General features: G+C 45.9%; 1 protein-coding gene and 1 long non-coding RNA gene across 12 annotated transcripts in view; one reads left to right on the top strand and one right to left on the bottom strand.

Annotated features, from left to right (window-relative positions):
* The window catches only part of LOC143896803 (uncharacterized), a 216,227-nt gene that overhangs the window by 129,768 nt on the left and 70,008 nt on the right, over positions 1 to 16,451 (bottom strand). For 2 of the 5 annotated variants that reach the window (XR_013256751.1, XR_013256750.1), the window contains exon 3: positions 13,025 to 13,703. The exons of 2 other annotated variants lie outside the window; for them this stretch is intronic. This is a non-coding gene — a long non-coding RNA (uncharacterized LOC143896803). Of the gene's footprint in view, positions 1 to 13,024; positions 13,704 to 13,966; positions 14,158 to 16,451 lie in introns of those variants that run through there. One more of the 5 variants, XR_013256752.1, reaches the window with a different exon arrangement.
* The window catches only part of Bi (T-box transcription factor bifid), an 87,317-nt gene that overhangs the window by 44,052 nt on the left and 26,814 nt on the right, over positions 1 to 16,451 (top strand). The gene's annotated exons all lie outside the window — the stretch shown is intronic.

Below are 16,451 nucleotides of genomic sequence, written 5' to 3'. Positions count from 1 at the left end.
ATTATCGGAGCATCTCCGTGCCTTTGTCACTTTCTTCAAATCTTTTTTCCTTGCCGAGTACTCTCGCACGACTCGAGAAGAGAAAATTCGGAAGATAAAGGAATGTTAATGAGACACAAAAAAAAAACAGGGAGGAAATGCGGTATTCTTATTCTTGGTAGGTAGTTTCACGATGTTACCGTTTGCTCACTTTTTTTCCCGCGGTTAGACGACGTCGTCGCACGCGCGGTGGAAACGGAGCGAGGAAAGTAAAATTAAAAGGTACATTGCGCAGGGCGGGAAGGGTCGGCTGGCAGGGTTAAATAAAAAGCACAATTCTTTTCTTGCCGACCTGCTCCCGACGACGAGGAACGAGCGTTCTTCCGTTTCCGCAGCCGCGAAACTCGCGACGGAAAGGAAACGAGAACACGTGCGGTTATCATTCGCACGGATAGCAGTTTTTTAATTTTCCTCGACGTGGCTACGTGCACTTTTAAACACGCGGTTCTAAGCCCGAAAATAGCGAGCTCGAGTCGAAAGCGCGCCTACGTTTCTTTTTAAACTGCAACGCACGCAAGTTTCATTCCTATTTCAATATTAAGTAGTTAGTCTATAGTCTTTACGTCTTGATGCGTAAAATATCGAAATGTGTGTCCACGAATACATATAACGCGCTCCGGAATATTTAACGCTAGAAACGCAATTAGAAAAAAAAAGGAGATAGGTTATTCCGTGCACGTCGGTGATATCCAACCGGATAATTGCGCGCGGTGAATCAGATTGTTCGCCGTATTCTCTTTGTCGAAAATTCGCATTTCCGCCCGTTATTTCGCGGAGCGGCGGGTAAATGAATCGCCGCACGATTTTCGGGCAGGCGAATTTTTCGCGCGGTACCCCGTAAAATTTTCGACGCCGCGGCGCCGCGCCGACAACGGGATATCATTTCCACGACCTTACCGGAGGCGAGGTAAATTTCGTCGGCATTTACTCCGAGGGCAACAACGAGGGGAGGGGGTGGGTGTGTTTTTTTTACTCGTTTTGTTTTCTGTTTTGGATTTTTCCATCGCCGTTCGCAACGCGAGCGCAACGGAGTGTCCTTTCCCGTTACTCACATGTGCGCGTGAGCGCGCGTTATACCGGGATGTGTCGAATCCGGACGCCCTGGGTTTCGCGGCAAATTGAAAAAAAAATTGGATACCGCCCGGCTGTTGAGCTCTCTATTGCCATTCTATTAAAAAATACCGGCGGCGGCGGCGGCGGCGGTGGCGGCGGTCGGTGCGTCAGCGTTGCGTCGCGTTGCGTTGCATTCCCCGCGTTCACACGACGCATTAAATGCATCTAGCGCGATTTTCTATCGTGTACGTATAAAGCCGGCCGCCGACGATACGCATATTTACGCATCGTCAGGCATTTGACAGCTCGTGACAAGTGTCCCGAGGAACATGATGCGTGCCGATGCGATAAAATGCAGCATAATGTAAAGCAGAATTAATTATTATGCATTATTCCATTCCCGTACCAGTAAGATACATCGACGTGACATTGTACTTATTCGCCGCTGCACGTAAACACGAGTCGATTGAAAAAAATAGAAAAGCTTATCAATGAAAAATGATTGGTGTTTGTGTATACCTAAAATCGTTAGTAAAATCTCAGGTAGCAGAGTGATGTCAAATGACGTATTAATAACGTCTGACTGACGTCTCTAATACGGTATTAAGATATCTTCAGACGTCATCCTACTACCTGGAATATTATTTGATTTTTAACAAAAGGCACTTTCGTCGAAAATTAATGTCACATATAAGATGCACTGTAAGTTATATTATAGTTATAATGAAATAGTCGAATTCCGTACGCCTAAGTTTATCGCCGCGGGAAATTTATCATATATAACATATATAACTGACTCGAATTGCGCGCTTTTCGGATAAGAAACCTCCACGTGTACTATTTTCCACTTTGTTACAATATTTGCTCGTTGAGAAATGTCCTGTAAGAGGATTCGTCGATCCGTTCAGCCTCGAATACAGGCAACTTTAACAGCGATGCTCTCTCCTGGTCTCACCTCGGATATAAATCTCACTGAAGCGCGATGAAAACGACGATTCTTTTGTATTTCCGTATTACCGTGAAAAAACGATATCTGTAAATCCGTACGTATAACATGGTCGTTTTAATTCACGAGTAAACGTGTACGTGTTTCCGAGAGCCTCCGTCCTAAGCAGGCGTGCGTGCGCGTGTCACGTTCGAACGATATCGAGGGATGACCGGTTTTTAGCTTCCCTTCGTCCCTTCCTTTTCCCGACGCCGGGAACAGACGACTGCAGAAGATCGTGAACGGTCTCCGCCATGCAGTTTGCCCTACATATGCGCGCCTTGCGTATGTGCACGCAGGGCCAGGTGTAGGCGCGTGTGAGTGCGCATTGGCAGAAGCGCACACGTACTCACGGGAACGTATGTACCTGCATACGTGCGTATATTGCGAGTATATTGCACAGGGCTGCTGCCGTCGTCTTCGTCGTCGTTCGTCGTGGAGCATACGCGCGTCGGGTGAAGCAAGTCGAAGGGCGTTTCTAGAGGCGGTCGTCGTCCCCACCAGGACGGGGAGTATTACGACGGGGTCGCGGGGAAGGGGCACGGGGGGGACATATAGCATATCGTATATCCTGGTGGAAGGGCCGCGTCCCTCCCCGACGACGAAAATGCCCAGAACAGGGCTTTTATGTGCGCGCGCGGCCGATGCATCACGAACGAGAAAGAGAGAGAGAGAGAGAGAGAGAGAGAGAGAGAGAGAGAGAGAGAGAGAGAGAGAGAGGTGGGATACAGGAATACGACGGATACGTAGATATGGTCGAAATCCATTAATGGATGAACGAGATGACTTATGTCTAATGTCTCTGAAATCGATGACGGTTATTCCGCGACTTTTCTAAGCATCTTGAAAATTTGAGCTTCGCGGAGAGAAACGTTCTTAAATTTTTATTTGATTTCGTGAACTTATAGGATTCTCAAGTTAAAGCGAAACCTTGAAAAGTGATAGTATTTGATTAGTTATTTTTCATTCTTTTTTTATTTATAAGAGAAAGGAATCAGTTTTTTTTTAGTACAGAGAAATGAGATAAAATTATGTTCCTCTTAGGCTAAATAAATTTTTTTGTTTCTTCTTCCTGGATAGTGTCGCACAGTTTCGAAAGGGAGACACACTCCGGGGGTGTTTAGTGCGTCACGGTAGTGCGATGTTGTCGGAGGGTAAATATTAATTAGCGTTACTCCACGTTCATCTCGCTCTACGCACGGCGCAGCGTTAACCCGAATAAACACATTTTCGCCCGGCAGCAATCGCACCTTTCGGGATTTCGGCTGTCGCGAATAATTAAACGACGGGCTCAAATTTGGAAATTGGATACCTGATTGCTGCAAATTGTAGCTTTGCATTTTCCTGGAAACATACAGCGCGGAGGTGAGAAAGTGTACAGAGAACAAAAGGGCACGATCTCGAAGTGACTTGTGTTTTTTTTTTATTTTCATATCATGCTTTGCGTAATAATTTAGTTCCTCGTAGCTCTTATTGGGAAATCGAAACCATTCATTGAGACAAAATAAAATGACAAATGCGTTTTAACGCTGTCTCGTCGCCGATCGGCTTTTCTATCGACAATCGTTATTATCGACACGCGTTTGTGCACCTTTGCTCTGTCGCGCTACTTTGCGCCGCGCCAATAAATGTCATATTTATCGGACAATTTATCTAATCATTTCATAACGCATCGACTCCAGACGTTTCTCCTTGGATTGGCTGTCATTAGAGCTTAACGATCCTGTAATTATACGGCAACAGCCGTGCTGGAGCGAACAAAAGCGACAGCGGTGAGCGGTATAAAAATCGCGTTCGATTTCACGATGTCGATTAGAAAGCTCAATGAACGCGCGGAATAAAAATATCGCGGGCGCGCGAGAATTGATGACGATTTTATCCGTCCGATGAAAACATTTGCAGTTTTCGATAGGGCCGAACGAAATATTATCACGCGATATATTTGAATTGTTCCCCGATTCGCAATCGATCTCTCGATAACCGTAGGCCGTGCGTGCGGCACTCCCCCCCGTTCTGTATTTACATTTGAAATTACAACGGCGAAATTGGTCGCTGCAGAGGAAAAGGCAACCCCAAAAAATTGATACGATAAAAACCCGTGGTTGTACTTTTTTTCGCAGAAAATGGTGCGGTCGACAAAAATAGAAGGATAGGGACCGCGCGCTTCGAAAAAAAAACGAGGAAAAAAGGTATAATGGTAATGCACAAGAATAGAAAACCCCGGCAATCCACGACGCTGCATAGATTGCCGATATATTTACCTTTTCTCTCCATGACGCGTAGATAGAGAGGAATAATATTTGTTTTAGCGCTTGAAATGAATGGTCTTCCTAAATTATGTTTGTTCTTAAAGATCCGAAGAGATTATTCTATACCGCTAAGAAACTTTCTACGATACTCTTACAGAGGAATGCGAGGACGCTGTTCCAGAACTAAAAGTTTATTCTATTATTGTCTGCGATACTAATAAAAAAAGAAATATTTTGTATTTTTTGAAAGTTAACAATATTGGTATTAGATAAGGAAAAAAGATGACGGATGCGGCAAACATTGTCAGCAATGCAGTAACACTGTTTGCCGTAGAATAGAAAGAGAGAGCCGAGAAAGAAAGAGAAAGAGAGAGATAACGAAGAGAGGCAGCTCTCTATACGGTTCACCGCTGCCGTCGAAGCGTAAGACCGACAAGGCTCTCTTCCGTTCTCGTTTGACGCCGACTAAGTCGGGGCGACACCGCGAAAACCGTAACACGGCCTTTCGCTTTTTATTTATTTTTTTTCATGACGCTAGATTGCCGCCGTTGCGAGCGTGTTGCACAATGTCGGCCTTGATTAATGATCACTGTCCCGCACAAATAATTAGCACCTCGGTCAAAAGCCTCGCGTCTTGACAATAAAGCCAGCTTTCCGCTTTTGCAATCGGTAATCACGGCGCAACCGTGCATCTGGAAGAGCTAACGTCGTTTTTTTAGGATTGCAAAGAATTATCTTTTTCGTATGTTTGTAAAAATGTATAGTTCTAGTATATTGTCAAAAATTTAGGGTGCAAGAAAAAAAGGGACGTTTTCGAAGAGACGATTCGTTTCGGATGATTATTGAGTCGAAATAGCTTTTGTCCTACAGTAGCTAGCGATAATCATCAGAGATAAATGAAGTCGGAGGGTCATCCTTTGGCGACTGAAAGGCCACATGGGCACGCGTGGAAAATTGGAAGGGAAGAAAGGCGACCGCATATTTTAAAGGGGCCGATTGATGGCAATTTCCAGGGAAACTCGGAAAAGCTCGTAATGGTTTGATTACTGTTACCGCGCGCGGACGAATACCGAAAGCAGTTGAACATTCCTGAATGTTGAAAGTCGCTCCATGAAAAAAAAATTTTTTTTCGGAGATCCTGCGATTATATGGTAAACCGCTTTCTGTCACGAAACATTTCCGAGCGCCGCGCCGTTCCGTTTCTCCCATATTGCGAATTTCTATTTCTCGCTCGCTCGTTGGCCGATTTTTTGCTGATTTACGCCGCGCGGCGCGAAGATCGACCGCATCCTGGCTGCGAACTCCCGGGATATACACCCGTTGTCCCTGTCGTCCCGGCGAGAGAGATCGTTACGCGAAGTAACCAGCGGTAATAATCGTTAGGCGATCCTCAACGATCTCGAAATTACTGGCCGTGCCACTTTTCTATCGCCGCCGTGGGCGACGCCTTCGCGGTTTCTCGCAGCTCGTTCCCATTTTCCCCATTAATCTCTCTGGTCCCTCGACTGATATTTTACGAGCCTCGAAGAGATTGTTCACACTTTTTGCCGCGCGCCGCGCTTGCCCGCCGCGACCGGTCAGGAAGTTGTAATTACCCGATACGGACGGGCCTCGCGGGCGATCGGCGTAATCAGGGACCACCCTGTGAAACGGCTTCGAGAGATCTTTCGGATCTCTGCTAGTTACGTCGGCTTAAACATTGGTCCGTGATCCGCTAACAAAAACTAGCTTGTTGATGATAGAAGCAGTTATGATTTTGATATGATCACGAACGACATATATCGATCTTACGTGTAACTACAGAATAACACGTTTATGGAATATTTGACTAAAATGTATTTTGATTTCTTATTTAGCTATTATTTTATGAACATTATACATTATATAATAGTCTATAAAAAATTTATAATTTTTTTTGAAACGTTAACGTTCTCCTCATATAAAGAACACGTTGCTATATAGCTACATAGAGCGTTCTGTTCGCTCACGTTTTGCGAGCCTTACACCTTGAGTTATCGCCGTAGTTAGCCGTGCATGCGAAGGGAAGGGGAAGTGCGCGTTACATCGAGTCCCGATAATGCACAAAAAGAGGGAATTGCGGAGTACCCAAAGTATACGGTTTATACGTGGCGCAAATGCGGCCCGCGGTAGCAGACATTTCGCCGTGCCGGCACTGCAAACGCGTAGGTACACACCAGGTATACCCTTGATGCGGCAACTGTAATTTTCCTGACAAAGGGAAGCACTCGAAAAGGTGAAACACCGACGCGTTTCCCCCAACATTGGATTTAAAGAGAGCCAAATACGCGTCGCGATGATGTGTCTGTAATTAACTGTCATGGTCGTGAATTTTCGAATCCAAAGGCGATAAAGAGCGTTTGAATTTGAAATCAGTGGTAATTAGTATTCTAGAGATAAATTCAGATGTAAGTGGAATTAATTAGGATATTTTTTTTTTGATAATCAATTAACGATGACGATCATCTTCTCAATATATTAATAAAATAAAGCCGTTGACTTCTCAAATTTGCCCAAACGCTGAGAACAAAAGATTCGTTTGATGAAACTCGAATGAAATGAGAGGCTCGTTCTTTCACTCTCTCCCATTGCCACAGACCACTTTCGATGTACCTGCTCGAAACAATCCAGAAAACGGTGGTCCATTCATAGACGCCTGTAGCTAATCTTGGGTTCGTGGCGCCGCCACGATGGTCATCAATTACGTGGGAAATCATTCGTCAATTTTGTATTTTGACGTGGGTCTGGCCCAACGGCATGCCTCCTCACGAAAGTTCATTGATGACACTCTCCGGTTTCGTCGACTTCTGCATATTTTACACGCGCGCTCGGAAAGTTTCACTTGGTTCCCCCTTGTTCTTACAACGTCTCGAAAGATGCATATAACTTGAGAACTCATAACTATTATGATTACCGCATTAGAACACAGTTTCAGATGATACTCTGCAGCTTTAACATATTTTACGAGTGCACATAATGGAGATGGTCCTTTGAAACTTTTAGGTACCTTTTTCTCGTGGGCTTTTTCATAATTCATTCGCAAAAGTTTTGACGAAATTTTCGAATCTTATTTAAAGGTATACGTTTGATGACATAACTGAATTTTTTCGCCAAAGATAACAAGGCGATTGTCATTAAGTACGCAAATTGTTGTCAATTCAAGAGCAACCGTACACGTGTATTTGCAGTTACATATATTGCTTGCTCGCAATTTACTCCGTCGTTCCCTATCTGCTTTTTTTTCTCCCGAATTTCTTTAACGAATTTCACGGTAGAGCGATTCGCGCACGCGTTAGGCGGACGAAAATTGGAGGCAATTTTCGGCAATTCCGTATAATTCACGGGGCGTGGAGCGATCCGCGATGTGTTTTGGATGCGGGGAGGCACGCGAATAAATAATATCAAAGTAAGGGAAAGAGAGGAGAGCGACATATGGCTCGTGTACCGATCGGGCAGCGCGATAAAGATCCACCGAGTTCTATCGTATTACGGGGAACCATCTCTTACTGGGCTTTTTTATAGAGGGGTTTTGGGATTACGGGTCCACCGCAGGAGAACCTCCAGGGGGATCATAGATCCGCGATACGATATATCAAGAGGGTATAACTGCCGTATCTCTGTGATCCCTCCGCGATTTGACCGCTTTATCCCGAAATAAATCGATCTCCTTTCCGTTCTTTTCCTATGGCCGATTTTGCGTGAAAAGGAACGCGCTGGAGCGTTTGTCCACGATGTTTCATTACTTTCTATGAAAAATTTCAATCTTTTGTTTCATTACTATATATACTGACGATGTATATATGTATATTAACGTCCGTCTATATACGTTTTGCCCCTTCGGAGTGTATACGTGGGTCTGTCATATTTGACGCTATTTTTCCTTACTTAAGGTATTTAAAAAAATGTGAAAAAATTCACAGAACGTTTGTTTACATTTTAGTTGACAATTTTAGTCATTTTGATAAACATCGTTTATTCAATATTTTCTGGCAGGCTTGCAAGTTTTACAGTTACGAGCAGATATTATTTTGTCTTGGACGCCGTAAACCCACGTATACAGACGGAGGGCTAAAATGTTTTTTAATTGAATAAGTATAGACCAAACATTTGTATTAAATTGAAAAATACTGCTCTATGTCGATGAACAGATTTTCCGAGATCTTTCCCGGCAACCATCGGAGTATCACTTCGTGTTCTTTAACGTCTTGAACGACTTGTATCCCGCCGCGCTGCTTCAGCTACCGCTCGTGGAACTAACGAAGGCGGATACCAGGCGTTAGGCATCCTCAGTCGCGCTGCATTAAACGGCCGCGCCGCGCCGATCATCGAGGTGCATCGACACCGAAGTGCTCGAGGAAAAAAAGAAAGAAAAATTCTTTACCGTCGGAATAACGCCGAGAATATCCCACGATACGGCGCGCGCAGTGGCCGGGTGCGGTGGTGAGTCACAGCGCGGGTATTCCGCCTGGTGTGTGATCGCGCCGAGAGTACCGGTGCACGATGCTCGGCCGCCGCATTAACAACCCGGGTATTTAACGTGCCGGTCGCGTTCGGCGGGCTAAATACCGGTACTTAGGAAAGAGCTTACTATCCGCGCGCGGATTTCTGCGTAGAGAAAAAGGGGAGAGGGGAGGAGAGAGAGAGAGAGAGAGAGAGAGAGAGAGAGAGAGAGAGAGAGAGAGAGAGAGAGAGAGAGAGAGAGAGAGAGAGTGCGAGAGTGTGTGTAACGTTTTTCAAAGTCGCTCGGATCGGATCGGACTCATTCTCGTTTCCAGGCGCGGAATTCGAGGTGCATCGCGAGCGGGTAGGTAGATGAGGCGGTAGGTAAGCATCATCCCTCCCCTCCGGATCATTATGCTTCGATGTATTTCCATAACGACTCGTTAGATACGACGGATGCCGTGAAAGTGCACATGCTTCAGGCACATACAGATATCTACCTGGGCGAGCACCCCGCCGTGGGTGGTGCTCCCGTGGGAAACCTCTTCACGAGCTTCCCGGTATCTTCGTCCTTTTTTTGATTTTGCCGCCTTGCGTTTTCCAACCACGGCAATCGTTGCCAATTTGTGCTTGTTGCTCCGAGAGATTTTAATTAAGAAGGAACGGACGAGGTCGAATGGGGGAAGGTGGGGGTTTCGGATTGTGCGTTGCCCGCGCGGCGCAACGTGCGTACTCGATATAACGCGCTCCGAGCCTCGCCGAAGCGCGCGATTGGCTCTCGCAGTGAGAAATTGATGCGTTTTAATTAATCTCGATATCGGTTAATTTAGATTCTCGTTTATGTCAGCATTGAAAATAATCGCATAGCTATTGGGGGGAAAGGAGCAGGGGGAAGGAATTGACGTTGCTGAGGGCAGAATAAGAGTGAATTCCAGCGTAACGGATCATGGATTATCGGAATTTTAATCCGCGGCCGAGAGTGTAACGTAAATTACTTTTGTAAGAACATAATAGAGATCGACTCGAGCACCCTGCAAAAATTCAACAACGATCAATGCTTCGCAAGCGTTCGCCACCTTGGACATTGTCTGTTTGCACGCCGCATACGTAAAACCGCGGTAGGCCACAATTTTTTGGCACATGATTTTACGATGTTATCTTAATTTCTACGACGTAGCATCAGCATCACTTTACATAACATCGTAGGCATTTCATCTATTCGCGTAAGTGTACGGAGACGCGTATCGCACTTTCTGATATCGCGACGATTCCATAGACGATCTATCGAATAGGAAAGCCGCGCGGTACGCAGTATCGCAATAATTAGCAAAAATCGTTCCTCGTGGCATGTCGCCACTGTAATCTCGCGTAAATTTTCCTCTCCCGACTTTCAGCTTCTAATTATCAGCGACGGTCGCTGTAATGCACGGCGGACCACCGCCGGAGAGAAGAATAAAGGGAGGGGAAATTTAGGGGGCGTCGCAAGGTAATTTCCGACACACCGTTATTGCGACAACGAGCGTACTGCTCATCCGAGGCGAGAAGAGCCGACATGCGGTAGCTGGTTGTAGACGGTTTACCGTGCGAGATTTAAGGAACGTCAGGTCACGGAGACGACGTTTTATCGCCGGGCTTGGCGGCGCGATGAAAGGCCGCGTCTTATCTACGGGGTGTCCCGGCCTCTATCTCTACGCGGTAAAGGATTCCCGTGTTCCTCCCGAGATAGATCTTATTTATGTGGGCCCTTTCTCGGCTACCGATTAAATCGATGTGCGTTCCCGCCGCTGTTGTTGCTGCTGCTGCTGCCGTTGCCGCTGCCGCTGCCGCTGTTGTGTGCGTCTGTCCCTCAGGCATCCCAAATCCCGTTTCCGCCTTCCAGGAAAACCGGCGCGCTGCGCGAATAGCCCAATCCGGAGAATCCTGGAATCGAGTCTACGAATTCTTCGCTGCGAGTGAAGGTGCCGCCCTTGTGATATTGCGAGAACGCGAGCACCGGGTTCGACCGATCGCATTTTGTAGTCCCTTTGCAGGCCGCATCCGTATCCTCAGTATAGCCGCGATATGAATTATGGCATATACGGAAATGAGAAAGAAAGCTCATAAAGCACGGCGGACGACGCGCGGTGACAAAAATAAGCGCGAAATTGACTTTATAGACCGACGTGGGTTAGAACGCAAATATTGCACGAAGAAAGAAGGCAGAAAAAAATACATGTAGACTAGTCGAGTGTCTCGAAGAGTCGAATATCGATTTCCTATATGGAAGGAAAGATCGTGTTTCATACAGTCTCCATTGAAAAGTGCACTGTGGCTTTACTTTTGTCACGTTTATAGAGCGATGTTGTGTTGTCAGCGACGTCATTTGCAAGCAACGAGAACGCGATCCATTTAAACGCCTTTGACACATTGTGGCATTGTATGTAAACGTCTTCGTTGATACTACGCGTGTACCAGACGTGTTATAAAGTTTTTTCAATGAGCGATACTTAGATCAAGAAATAACCGACACTGTAACGCCTACATAGTTTTTTAGCACCTCATTATCAGCATAAAAGTTTCCTCTAATATCTCATAACATATTCGGATTTCTATTTCTTGTATTTCATCTACATATAGTTACTGAAGTTTCCGCAGTGTGCGATCCGTTTTATATACTTTTGTTTTATCTTCTCTTTTGTCGATAAATATATAAAGACGTAATTTATATTACACAACGTTCGCTAAACTTATGTCTGCACATAATACTTAAGCGGGAAACACAGACTTTTGCATAACGCATAATGCATATAAGCATAAGAAAATTGATTGGTCCATATACATGTGCATAAGGAAATAGACCAATCAATTTTCTTATGCTTACGCATTATGCGTTGTGCAGAAGTGTGCGTGCTCCCCGCTTTAAAGTAATCTTAAACAAACGCATTACGTCAGACTGAAGTAAAATAATATATTCTCGTGATATGTGTATCTTGATAACGAGTAAATATGATATGTCTATATATTTGTATTCCCATTAGTAATATTTTTGTCGAAAGAAATACCAAGAGTTATATGATTGATTAATATGTTATGTCAAATTATATATTATTTTATGTTGTTAAACAAAAATTGAAAGATTGCTCTAATGGAAACGTCGAGTTGGAATTTCGATACGAGATGACCAACGTTGAAATTTTCACGAAATAACGGCAGACGCGGAGCGAAACCTTTCCCCCAAGGTCCTGGAACCCCCAACGCGATTCGTTCTATCGCGCGGCTTCTTCTCGTCCTTCTGGCGCGTCTGCCTTCGCTTCTCCATCTTCGTAGGTCGTTGCATACCTGGCCGCGGCTAGTTAAGGGCCGCCCGAAACTTGGAACAGTTAAAACAAAGCCTCGTGACTGAGACACAGCCTCGAAAGAGAGAGAAAGAGAAAGAAACTTGGAGAAAGAAAAGGGAGAGAAGACTAGAATCGGAGGCTGGTCGCCCAGAGCCGAGCCGGTGAGCTCATCTAAATCACAAATCTCAGCCTTCATCAGCACACCTCCAGCGATAGGAGTCCACGGTTAATAACCATCCCGGCGTGTCGGTGTGCGAGTCGTCCTAAGTTTGGCTCGAGTGTTGGTAAGCACCGCAGTTTCATCGTTCGCCTCCTGGACTCGCCAGAAAATAAGAGAAAGAGAGAGAGAGAAGGCAGTGGCGCGCGCGCGCGCGCGCGAGCGTAAACGCGCTAGTGAGCGGTTACGGATATAAGCCGGTTTAGTGCCGTGGCTTCCCTCACGGATACGCTCGTCGGCCCTTCCACGTATTGGTAACCACGGACCCCCCGCGACATGGCGCCAGGGTGCTCCGCCTTCCTCCGAGGCGCTCACGATCGCGCGCCCATAACCCCTGGTCGTAGTCGTCGTGTAAGTCCCTCGGTCACCTGAAACGCCGGTCCGCGCCGCGCCGGGCCTCGTCTTGCACACCACCGCACCGTGTCGATAGAAATTTACATGGGCTTTTTTACAAAGTGCTGGTAGATTTAATCAGCTCCGTCGCTAGGGCCCCCCGTTTCAATTAGTTGTCTTTTTATATGCGTTTGCTTTGATGGCAACCAACCTACGACGGTGTTTTTTGACAGGGAGGGGGAGTTTGCTGCGCGAAATAGAGTAACGCCAAATTTTTGCAGGCCGCAACTAAAATCTCTCCGCAACTGTCTATCGCTGTAAGATAGGATCTTTCGTCAGGAATAGAGATGCTTTTGAATTTAAGACACTTTAATGAACAGATCATCTTTTTCTTTTAAATAATAAGAGTAATATATAGCGAAATCACTGGAACTCTAACCATGTTATTCCGATATATTATTATTTAAACCTAAGCCTATCTTAAGATTTGCCTGATATATTGTTGTTGATTTTCCGAATAATCGGCCGAATTCTTCGCTACGTCACGCGATACCGTGCCAATTTTAACGGCCGGGATCCGTCGTTTGCATACAAAATACCGGTATAGATGCGAAGTAAGGGAGGCAATGGTAAGACGTACGTTATCGTGTTCGCGAAGGTTACAGGTTGAAACACTTCGTCCGTCATACTTATTCAAAGTGGAAGATTTCCTAGCCTCCGGACGACTTCCTACGTCGGTCGCACCTGAAGGCTCCTCATAGGTGCGAGTGTCATATTATAGCCGGCTATAATAACGAGCACGGTGGTTTCTGCACGAACGAAGCCTCCCTAGAACCTCCCCCTTTTGCCCTACGCTGCCCCCGACTCAGTGCTCTATATATGCCCACCGCTCGGATTGGCAATAACACGCGGGGCTCATCTTGTATGCACTTGCAAATTCGTCGTACCGGTTGCACCCACGGCGGCTACGCATACGTATTATCGCGTTTCGATCTTGTCTTACGGATCCTTGCTCCTTACGTTTCAATTGGATGCTGCGGCAAAATGGGATTCTGAAACAAAAACGACGCGAGATTTGCGAGAGATAATTACGCGGATTCCCAGGATTTTAAGATCCTTGTTCAATATTCTAGCGGCGGAGGGTCCTCGTGGAAGAGATAGAGGGATATCCCGGCAGGACGAGTTGCGCGCGTCGTCGGTCGCGATGCGTAAAATGAAAATAAAAATAAAAACGCGCGCGTAATCCCCACGTGCGAAGTCCGTATCCCATTAAATATACGCACCGTGGACCGAGGTCATTCGTCACTGGCGCCCCTCGTCTCCGGTCCCACAAGTCGGTCCATCTCGGTAAGAGAGAGATGAAAGAAGAAGAGGGAAAGAGAGCGGAGAACGGATCCGCCGTCACGGAGGAGCAAAAGAGAGAAAGAAGACACGACATCTTTGTTTGGTAGAGGCTCGGGGTGGCCCAGGCCCCGTCGGGCCGTTAGGGTGGTCGAGGGGGAGACCCTGTAGATGAGGGGTTTTGGAGGTTAAACAAACATGTGATTACCGACTCTGCCTACAGCTGGCTACATTATATCTGCCTACCAAGGTAACCATCTATCGTTTCTTTCTCCTTCTATCTCTCTCGTCCCTCCGAATCCATCATCCAGTGTTCTCTGCCAAGTCTCTTTCTCTTTCTCTCTTCCTTTCCTCGCTTTTTCTCCTCTCCCCGTCTTTTTCGAATATCGTCGTTCATACCCGGGCAGTCTGGAGAAAAAGAGAAAGAGAGGGAAATAGAGGAGGCAGCGAACTGTGACTGGAGGCTATATAGCACGCCATCATCTTCCGTAGAAGATGAGGGAGAAGGAGGTGGAGGAAGAGGAGGAACCGGAGGTGCTTGGAGCCTCGAGAGAAACAGGGAGAGACGTATCTGTCTTTTTGAGTAGCCACCTAAGAACTATCTCGACCTGTGGCCAACGATCGGGCCATCTTCAACCTGCGCCCCACGTTGTCCCTTTCTGACGATTAATTTCCTGTTTCCACAAATCGAGTGTCCTCCGCGCGTCGTTCTCGTTATAATGCGTAATATCTCAAGCAGAATCTCTCAATCACGCAACAACCACGTGATTTTAAACTAAGATCTTTAATTCAGCGATTATATACATTCTGTATATTTAATTTAAGAAATATCTGAGTCAATGTTTTTATATCATTTTACATTTTTCAATTGGATTGTCGTAAATTGTTATCCAGAGCTTTCGCACGAAAGAGGAAACTTAAATGGTGCATTGGAGAGTCAGCCGACCAGATTGAGCGAAAGGGGACGAATAGAAGTAAAATCATTACGCTACACATAAGCCGTATATATCCCCGAGGCATTTATTTTCCATGCACACCGTAGGAATCTTTGCGTATTCTATACGGAGAAATCACGCTTATCGTGCTCGATCGCATTTAACGCTAATTACAGCAAAATCTGTCATTCCTTCGCGCGTGTCTCATTAAGAACCGCCGGCAGCCCTGCGAGCAAAGTAAATCTTGTCATTATGTCTTGTGTTTTCTTGACGAAACTACGATGTTCTTCGGGACGAAGCGCGAAGTGGCTGCGGCTCGAGCAGCGGACGTTTAATTACTTTGTGGCACGTACACATATCGCACAGCGCATACGGAGTATCCCGCTCTCGCACACACGCCCACGCGACAGTATATGTACGGTCGCATCTCGTAGCCGGCATCGCAAAAGTGCGGCCTTTGACGCACATGACGGTGAGCGCTTACACGTGTCCGTTCTCTTTACTGAAGCTCCGTTCTTCAAGAAAGCTTCTCACGCGAAACCGTCACTGACTGTTTTCTCTCCTCTGCAGCTCTTCGAAACGACAATATCCGTCTTGCGGCATTATCGCATTTCATAAAAGTTCTTTAAAATGTTGGTTCTTTTAAGCTGATGCGAGATATGTATTATTTTCAATTAAATCAGATTCAATTCAGATATTATAACAGCTCTTGTATCAGTTAATAACTATTAGAAATTTAAAATACTTATTTTTTTCTTTTTCTTTTTATATATATATACTATCTACTGGATATATATAAATTAGATTAGTAACTTTTTCAGTACGTAAATGAGGTAAATGTATGCGATTTACATTAACTTTAATAATTTTAGACTCGATTAAATGGGAATTCCCACGGCTAATCGTCGGCGAATCGTCGCCGTCATCCCGACGAAACCGGCCATATTGAAAAATGAGTTGAAATGATAAAACGTAATCTGAAGGGCCAGTGGCCAGCAACGAGAAAAAGAGGGCCCGAGGTAGGGGGCCGTAGGACGCGCTTAATGGGTCCGCTTCGTCGGGACGGCTTCCTGCTTAACGCCGAGCCACTCGCCCACGTCCGCTCATTCCACACAATTCCAGGTCGTCCCTTCTTTCCCTGTCTCTCTGTCCTCTCTCTCTCCTCACATTCGGCGCGGCCGCATCAATCCGCCAATCATAATTTCTATCAGAGCCACCTCCGGGTGACGATAGCCGACAATCGCTAGATTGCCCGGACGCCTTTTGTCTCCCCTCCGGGCTTCGGCAATAATGCACTCGAGCAATTTTGCCACGCGCACCACGGCAACCATCATCGCCGTTGCCGTTGGGCCTCCTCCATTTTTGCTTCATCCGGGTTGATAATATTACGCCATGCACGGTGCTGAACGTCGCGGGATTAAACTCTAGCCGTTGTGTATAGTCGTACGTACATCATAAGTTGTTGCATTATTGAAATCTACAGTATATTTACCACATTTACTTCATATTTACTTCATCGTTTAT

Source organism: Temnothorax americanus, unplaced genomic scaffold (assembly GCF_048541705.1).
Source record: "Temnothorax americanus isolate GAGA-0224 unplaced genomic scaffold, ASM4854170v1 Scaffold2, whole genome shotgun sequence".
NCBI classification, from domain to species: Eukaryota; Metazoa; Arthropoda; class Insecta; order Hymenoptera; family Formicidae; genus Temnothorax; species Temnothorax americanus.
Note: the sequence above shows the minus strand (reverse complement) of the source record. Positions and strands in the feature narration are given on the sequence as shown.